Genomic DNA, 7,054 nt, shown 5'->3' on the forward strand with positions numbered 1-7,054 from the left:
CAAATGAGGTCATAAGGTGGAGCCCTACTCCAATAAGACTGGTGTCCTTTTGAAAAAAGAAGAGACATGTGCACAAGGCTGCTTGTGCACAAAAGGCCATGTGAAGACACAGTGAGAGTGTAACAGTCTGTAAGCCAAGGAGAGAAGTCTCACCAAAGCCAACCTTGATGGCACCTTGATCTTGAAGTTCTAGTTTCCAAAACTGTGAGAAAATAAATTTCTGTTGCAGATATCCTTCAAAGGACAATCTAGAACAAAGCTGCCAGTATCTCTTCACAAAATGTACAGAAATGTAACAGGGACTTCTGGAGAATTGTCTCCCAACAAAGTCATTGCAACCCAGAAAGTCCATTGAATTCCAAACTGGGAGAATTTAAAGAAATTCTCACCTAGACCTATATCAGAATGAAACCACAGGATATCAAAAGCAAGGAGGAATAACAGAAGCAGCCTGAGGGTAAAGACAATTCAACCTCCAAAGAATGGCAGTAGCAAATAGCTGATTTCTCAACAGTGCCAATGGATAGCAAGCAACAATCAACCAAAATGATTTAAGAAAAAAAAATAATTGTCAAATGAGAACTGAAGAGTCAGTCCCATTTTTCCAAACACAGCAATAGAACTAAGTTTGCTACCAAGAGAACCTCACTAAATAAAATGTGAAAGGATATTATTTAGTCAGAGTAAAAGTGATTCCAACTAGAAGGCTTAAGATACATGAAGATATGATGAGCAAAGAGTGTCAAATATATTTATATGTCTACACAAATATTGATTCTTAGAAGCAATATATATATTTTTTCCTGCGGGTTAACACAAGCTCAGACAACTCAGATACACAAAAATAATAGCATGTAAGTCAGGAAGGTGGTAATAGGAACTAAAGTGCTCAAGAGAAGGGTAAATATGTAACTTTGGATGATTTTAGAATTTAATAAATTTAGAAGGCATGTTAAAATGTCTATGAAAATTACTCTGAGATCAGAAATAGAGTATGTATCTTACAGAGTAGTAGAAGAAAATAAATGGGTTGTAAATGCTACTGTGAACATCCTAATAAGATGTTTGATATAATAATACTGGTCTTTAAATTATTGGATGAACTTTGAGTAGAACAAATAGAATGATATTATTTCTCCAGAGAAAGGGCCTACAAATGCCTTTAATGAAATTGCTTTGTCCAAGACTGCTAATGTAACAATAGTTGAAAGAAGATATTTTCTGAGGGTACCTGGGTGGCTCAGTCAGTTAAGTGTTTGCCTTCCACACTGGTCATGATCCCAGGGTCCTGGGATCAAAAGCCCCATGCCCTGCTCCCTCCTTGGTGGGGTTTCTTCTTCTCCCTCTGCCCCTCCCCCAACTCGTTCTCGCTGTCTCTCTCTCTCAAATAAATACATAAAACCTTTAAAAAAAAAGATATTTTCTCTAGATTAGTTTTAATTTTATTGATTATAAGGGATAACTTTGAAAACTGACCATCAAAGTCATTGTTTTTACACTTTTATATGTCAGTACATATCTATTGTAAGCTTTGTTTCATATTGGGTAAGCTAATTGATTACTTTTCTGACCTATAAGCCAAATTATATAATTTTTCATAGGATTTCCAATCTATTAATTTACCTATTTATTTAAAGCTGCCTAGTTTTTTTGATAGAATCAATTATTTCAGTGTTTTGTAGACTCAACTTCAAATGATAAACATTTTGGTTTTCCATATCATATAAATTTATATATATTTTGAAAAAAAAGTTCTTTCAGTGAAAATCATCCACAAACTATATATATTAAATTTATCAAGAAATATAGAAAACAAAGTGTTTTGTAATTTTAACCATTTTGACTTGCTTTATCCTAATGATAGGTGTTATAAACTCAATCTGCAATGAAAGCGGAAAAATAGGGAATATGTTTTAATATAGAAAAGATTTACATGAATCTAATGACCCTGATACCATATAGCAATATACTTTTAAGTATATTGAGAATAAATCAAACATTCACAATTTCAATTGCAGTATATAAAAATATTTTTTAAATGAGTATGTTGCAGTGACATCTAATTAATTCATTTCAAACATTGATAGCATTCCTTATGACAGCCTGTAATTATACCCTTCACATGTTAGAAATTAGAGACAATGTATGCATTATAAATTAAAAATGTAAGAGGACTTTCTTTTTAAAATGGAAAAAAAATTATAAATGTAGAAAATGGCCTGAATTAAAAATGTAATAGGCTTATCTCTGTGTCTATTTAATGTGTTCTTTTCAGTGCGTGGCATTCTCTGTAATGGTACTCTCCCCAGAGGCTGAACACCTTGACCTTATATGGGTACAGTTGTAAAGCTATAACAAGTTAACTTGAAAAAGGTCTAATTATTGACAGAAAGTATTTGCCCTTTACTTTTTGATGCACACAGATATCAGAATATTGCGTTAATTATGGAATAGGGATTGCTTCACAGGTTTGATTTTTTGGGCAGCAAAAATCTATTCTCTCAAAAATCATTGTAGATGCATGTATTGTATAATTTCATGCAGCTTTATCTCTGACCCATCTCCTGGCTAATCATACGTTGAATGGAAAGCAGGCTAAAGTGCTGACGGGGGATCAAGTGGTATCTTCTGGTGACGGGAGAAAATGAGTAGGCACACCAATATGTAATGATATGCCTAGAAGCAATTTTCTGCCATTGAAAAGTTGAAAGTGATGGACAAAATGTATTCCTTCTGTCCTGATGGGAGGCTCACTGCAATTAATAAAAATTTCAGAAACAAGGAATGAAACCGTGTTGTTTCTCTATTTGAGAGTTGTTATGATATTGTAAAGTTTTATTCTGTCCAGATAATCTCTGAAGATAATATTTAGAAAATGTCTTTCAGAGTCTCTTTAGAGTCTAAGGGATCACTCAGAGTTTTATCTGAACAAATTTCAAGGCTGAACATTTTAATACCCATTGACTGAAAGACACCTATTTCAAATATTTAATCCCATCAATAATTATCAATTACATTTTCCCTCCTCTATTAATAATACAAAGCTCCTGAAAAAATGTTTCCTTGTTTGTGTCTTTAAGTTTACACGGCATACAGGAATTAATAAGATTCAGGATTTAAAATGAAGAAAAAGAAAGAGTATGAGTCTGTGTGGTGTCATGAAACAAAAGGAGCACAGGAGTAGGACAACTTTAAATAACTGGGAACTGTCACCATTGAGAAAAATCACACAACCCATTTGTGCATAAGCTTTTTTGTAGAAGGCCCATACTAAAATGAATGATATCTTCTAGGATGAAAATAATTTTGTCTTTGAGTCAATGAATTCCAATAAATTAATTTCCCTTGAGCAGAGTTCTTTCTGTAATTAAAAAAAAAATGCCAAGGTTTAAAATTTAGGTAATTTAAATGAAATTATATACTTGGTGTTTGTATAATATAGATCCAAGTTTTATTCAGGCTTCATTGTTTTTAATCTAAGTTAGCAAGGTGGAGGGGATTACAAAAATAAAGTCAGCGTTCCTGTATATCATCAAGGTTCAATTTTCAAGGTTCTCAATTTCTCATCATAATAGAAAATCAACACTGAGTCCACTCTGGGACTATTAGCTTCAATTTTTATATTGCAATTATTTAACAGTGTGTATTAACAGATTTAAAACTTTCTATGAACTAATTATATATTACTAAAAAAAAATAAAGCATGTTTTGTAGCTCTTTCACTGAAAAGGCCTAAGAAAAAGTGACCAACTAACTTGTTGAGAAAGTTCAGCAAATACCTCTTGAACCCAGATTGTGGTCTCAGAATGTGATTTAAAAAAAAAAAAAAAAAAAAAAAAAAAAGCTGGTTTTCCTTTGAGAAATAGCTGAGTTCAGATCTGGAAAAAAAAATGTACAAGATGATCCTGGAGCATTACACCATACAGGAAATCTAGAAAACAATACAAACTATCAAGATGTGTCAAAAGAATTCAAGAGCCACCAGGAAGGGAATCCTATTGCTCAAATATGGGACAATTTGACCAACAATAATAAAAATAACTGCCCTTGATAAAAAATAGCAAATATTTAAAAATCCTAATGTGTATCATAATATGTCATAATAATTTATAAAATACTAATTTTCAATGTTGCAGAATACTAGTAAGGCAATTCACTATTTTGAAAATTGGTAAATAAAGTGAAAAAATTAAGCCAGAAAAAGTACATAAGAGGGAGACTTTCTTTATGGAAAATTTCTAGGTAATAATATAAGAAGGAGTGGTAGGATTAGAATATCAACATTTTCCAACCCGTAATTAACTCATTGGATCGAAGTATTAATCGTCAATCATCGCCTATAAAGAAGTCCATTTCCCCATCCCAAAATTGAACTGGAGTTTGATCTAAATTGAATGTGTATTTTATGGGAAATCTAGAAGGTAGAGGAAGATGTTTATACTATGGGACTACAATGAGCAAAATCCAGATGGAGGAACATTCCACAGGACAAGTGACCTAGTTTCCTCAACAAATAAATGGCAAAGGAAGCAAAAAAGGTAAAAGAAATATGAGGCATGTCAACCAATCACAAAATGTGTACTTTATTTGAATTCTTATTTAAACTGTCAAAAAGAAATGTGACATTTACTAGACAACTGAAATCTGATCCACTTGATTTGATTAGATATTTAAAGGTATTAAAGATTTAATCAACTTTTTCCTATATTTTCTTATATTTTTCTTTATTTTCCCTGCTGAGCAGGGAGCCTGGTGCAGCTGGATCCCAGGACCTCGAGATCATGACCTGAGAAAATCAAGAGTCAGATACTTAACTGACTGCCCCGCCCCCCCCCAGGGACCCCTTAACCAATTTAAATTTTATACTTAAACTTGTTTTCTCAGTTTTGAATTTTTCTTCTTTTTATTATTTATACTATTTTATTTTACGTTTTTTATTATAGCTACATTTGCACCATTGTTTCTCTTGCTCTTTCATTTTAAAATTAGTATAAAGAGAATTGTGAAAATATTAGAATCTTGGTCCATCATTGCCAAAAGGCAAGCTTGTTTGTTGTTTTAAGTTTTAATACTTACTAAAATTCTGCCACATACCCTGATTTTCATAGTAATATAACTCAAAGATCATAAGATCTAGATCTCATAGCATTTCTCTAATATTTAAGATAATCATAATAGGTCAAAAATAGTCAAGAACTGTATAATTATACACTTAAAAAAACAAATATAAATATGGTCATACTTTTTTTTTTTAATGTCTTTATATATGTACAGATTATAGTATGGAGTTGATTTTTGCTTTTCTTTCCCCGTTTCCTGACTTCCACATCAGACCTTCTCTATTTTGGAAATTAGGTCATCACAGATTCTGGTCAATTCTTAGTATTCTTTAGTCTTATGCTAAGTGGTCTGCTCCAGAGAGTGGATGTGCATCTGCTCTTTCCTCAGGCTCACCTGGAAACCAAGGCCTCTGCTAGGGCCTGGCCCCCAGCTGGGTGGTTTCCTCATTTGCCACCCTGAGAAGGTCTGCGTGGACCTTCGGTGCTTGCTATCTCTGACCTTCCTTTTCAGTTTTTACTAAATAATTCTCAACACACTTCAAGGATTTTTCGTATGGTGCAGTAGCTTTGAAACACCTTCTGTTTCTCAAGTTTTTTGAAGAGATCAAAGAAAGATTTTTAAGTGGAGTTCAGGTCTGCAGTAAATTGGCCTCCTTTCAGAATCTTCTGGATTTTGTCCTTGTTAAGTTTCTTGTGTTTCTGAGCCTCCGCCATCACCTGGTACAGAATCCCCTCAAACCCATCCACCATCTAACTCTACCTCCAGGTTCTTCCTGTGGAGCGCCTCACACATGTTCTTCACCAGCAGGTGCCGCTTTTAAAACTGCCGCTTCCACCGTAGCATCCAGGTCCTTCGGCTGCACCGCCGCATGTTCACGATGGGCCCTGTGGGTCACAGCGCTGCAGCAGCCACCAGTGAACACGGGGAGAAGGACCCAGCTCAGGAACACCCGGCGTTCATAGAAAGCCCGGCTCCGGCGGCCCCGCCTCAGACCGACTTTCCGAGGGAGGTGCCTGCGTCCAGCGTCCTGCGGGCTGCGTGCGTCAGACGCAGGTGGCGCGGGTGTCAGAACGCTTCCCTTCCTGAGAGTGTAAGCTTGAGGAGCAAGGACTGTATCCTGAAGGCTGACTCCTTCAAAGAAGTCCAACACTGCCCCAGACAGTCCACCGCAGCCCTCATCTGGGTCTCGGACAGGCCAGTCGTTCGGGGTTCAGGGCGGAGGCAGGCTCTGAACCCCTGCTAAGGGGAAGGGGTGCCTGCTCAGTGGATGGTGGGAGCCTCCTTGGGGGCCTTTTCCTGCCTTGTCTCCGGGCTCCTCAAAGGAGGTGTCAGGCCCCGTCTCTTTGCCCGTTTTCTGGGCAGGGGGGTCCTTTTGCTGATGGCATCTTCAGAGAAGTAAAAATCTAGCCTTAGGGGTCCGTTCCCTGAAGAGTCAGCCGTTTGGCCCTTGGCCCCTCCAGCCAGGCCAGCCGCGGTGGTGTTTTCGGGACCAGAAGCATCCTCCGAGCAGGCTGGGGCCTCGCCAGGCCAGGCCGCAAGGGTCCCTTCTCGCCTGCTCCTTCATGGCGAGTAGCAGGAGAGGATGCACAGGCCGAGAAACGGAGACTGTGTGAGCTTTCTTCTGGGCTCAGTGAGGGTCCTCCCTTCTGTCTTGAGAAGCCATCGCGGAAGGGTCTCCTAGGAATTCAGAGGTGGGTGTAATGCTTTTTTCTAAAGAATAGGAACTAACATTTTCCTCCAAGGCTTGGCTCAGGAGTGCGAGACATTGATTCTGGAGATGCTACTTAGTTTTCAAGACCTCCCTGGGTCTGGGGAGAGCTTGAAGGGTGTAGGAGTTTCGTAAAATCCTATACATTTTCCTGTAAGCCCCGCTTTAGCTGAGTTTTGCAAATTGTAGTAAGTCGTAGTTTAATTTTCATTCAGTTAAAATATTTTAAAAGTCTTCTGGGTCTTTTTCTTTGACCTCTGTGTTATTTAGAAATGTGCTGTTTAA

Source organism: Ursus americanus, chromosome 35, assembly GCF_024610735.1.
Source record: "Ursus americanus isolate L20-20 chromosome 35, mUrsAme1.1.p, whole genome shotgun sequence".
NCBI classification, from domain to species: domain Eukaryota; kingdom Metazoa; phylum Chordata; class Mammalia; order Carnivora; family Ursidae; genus Ursus; species Ursus americanus.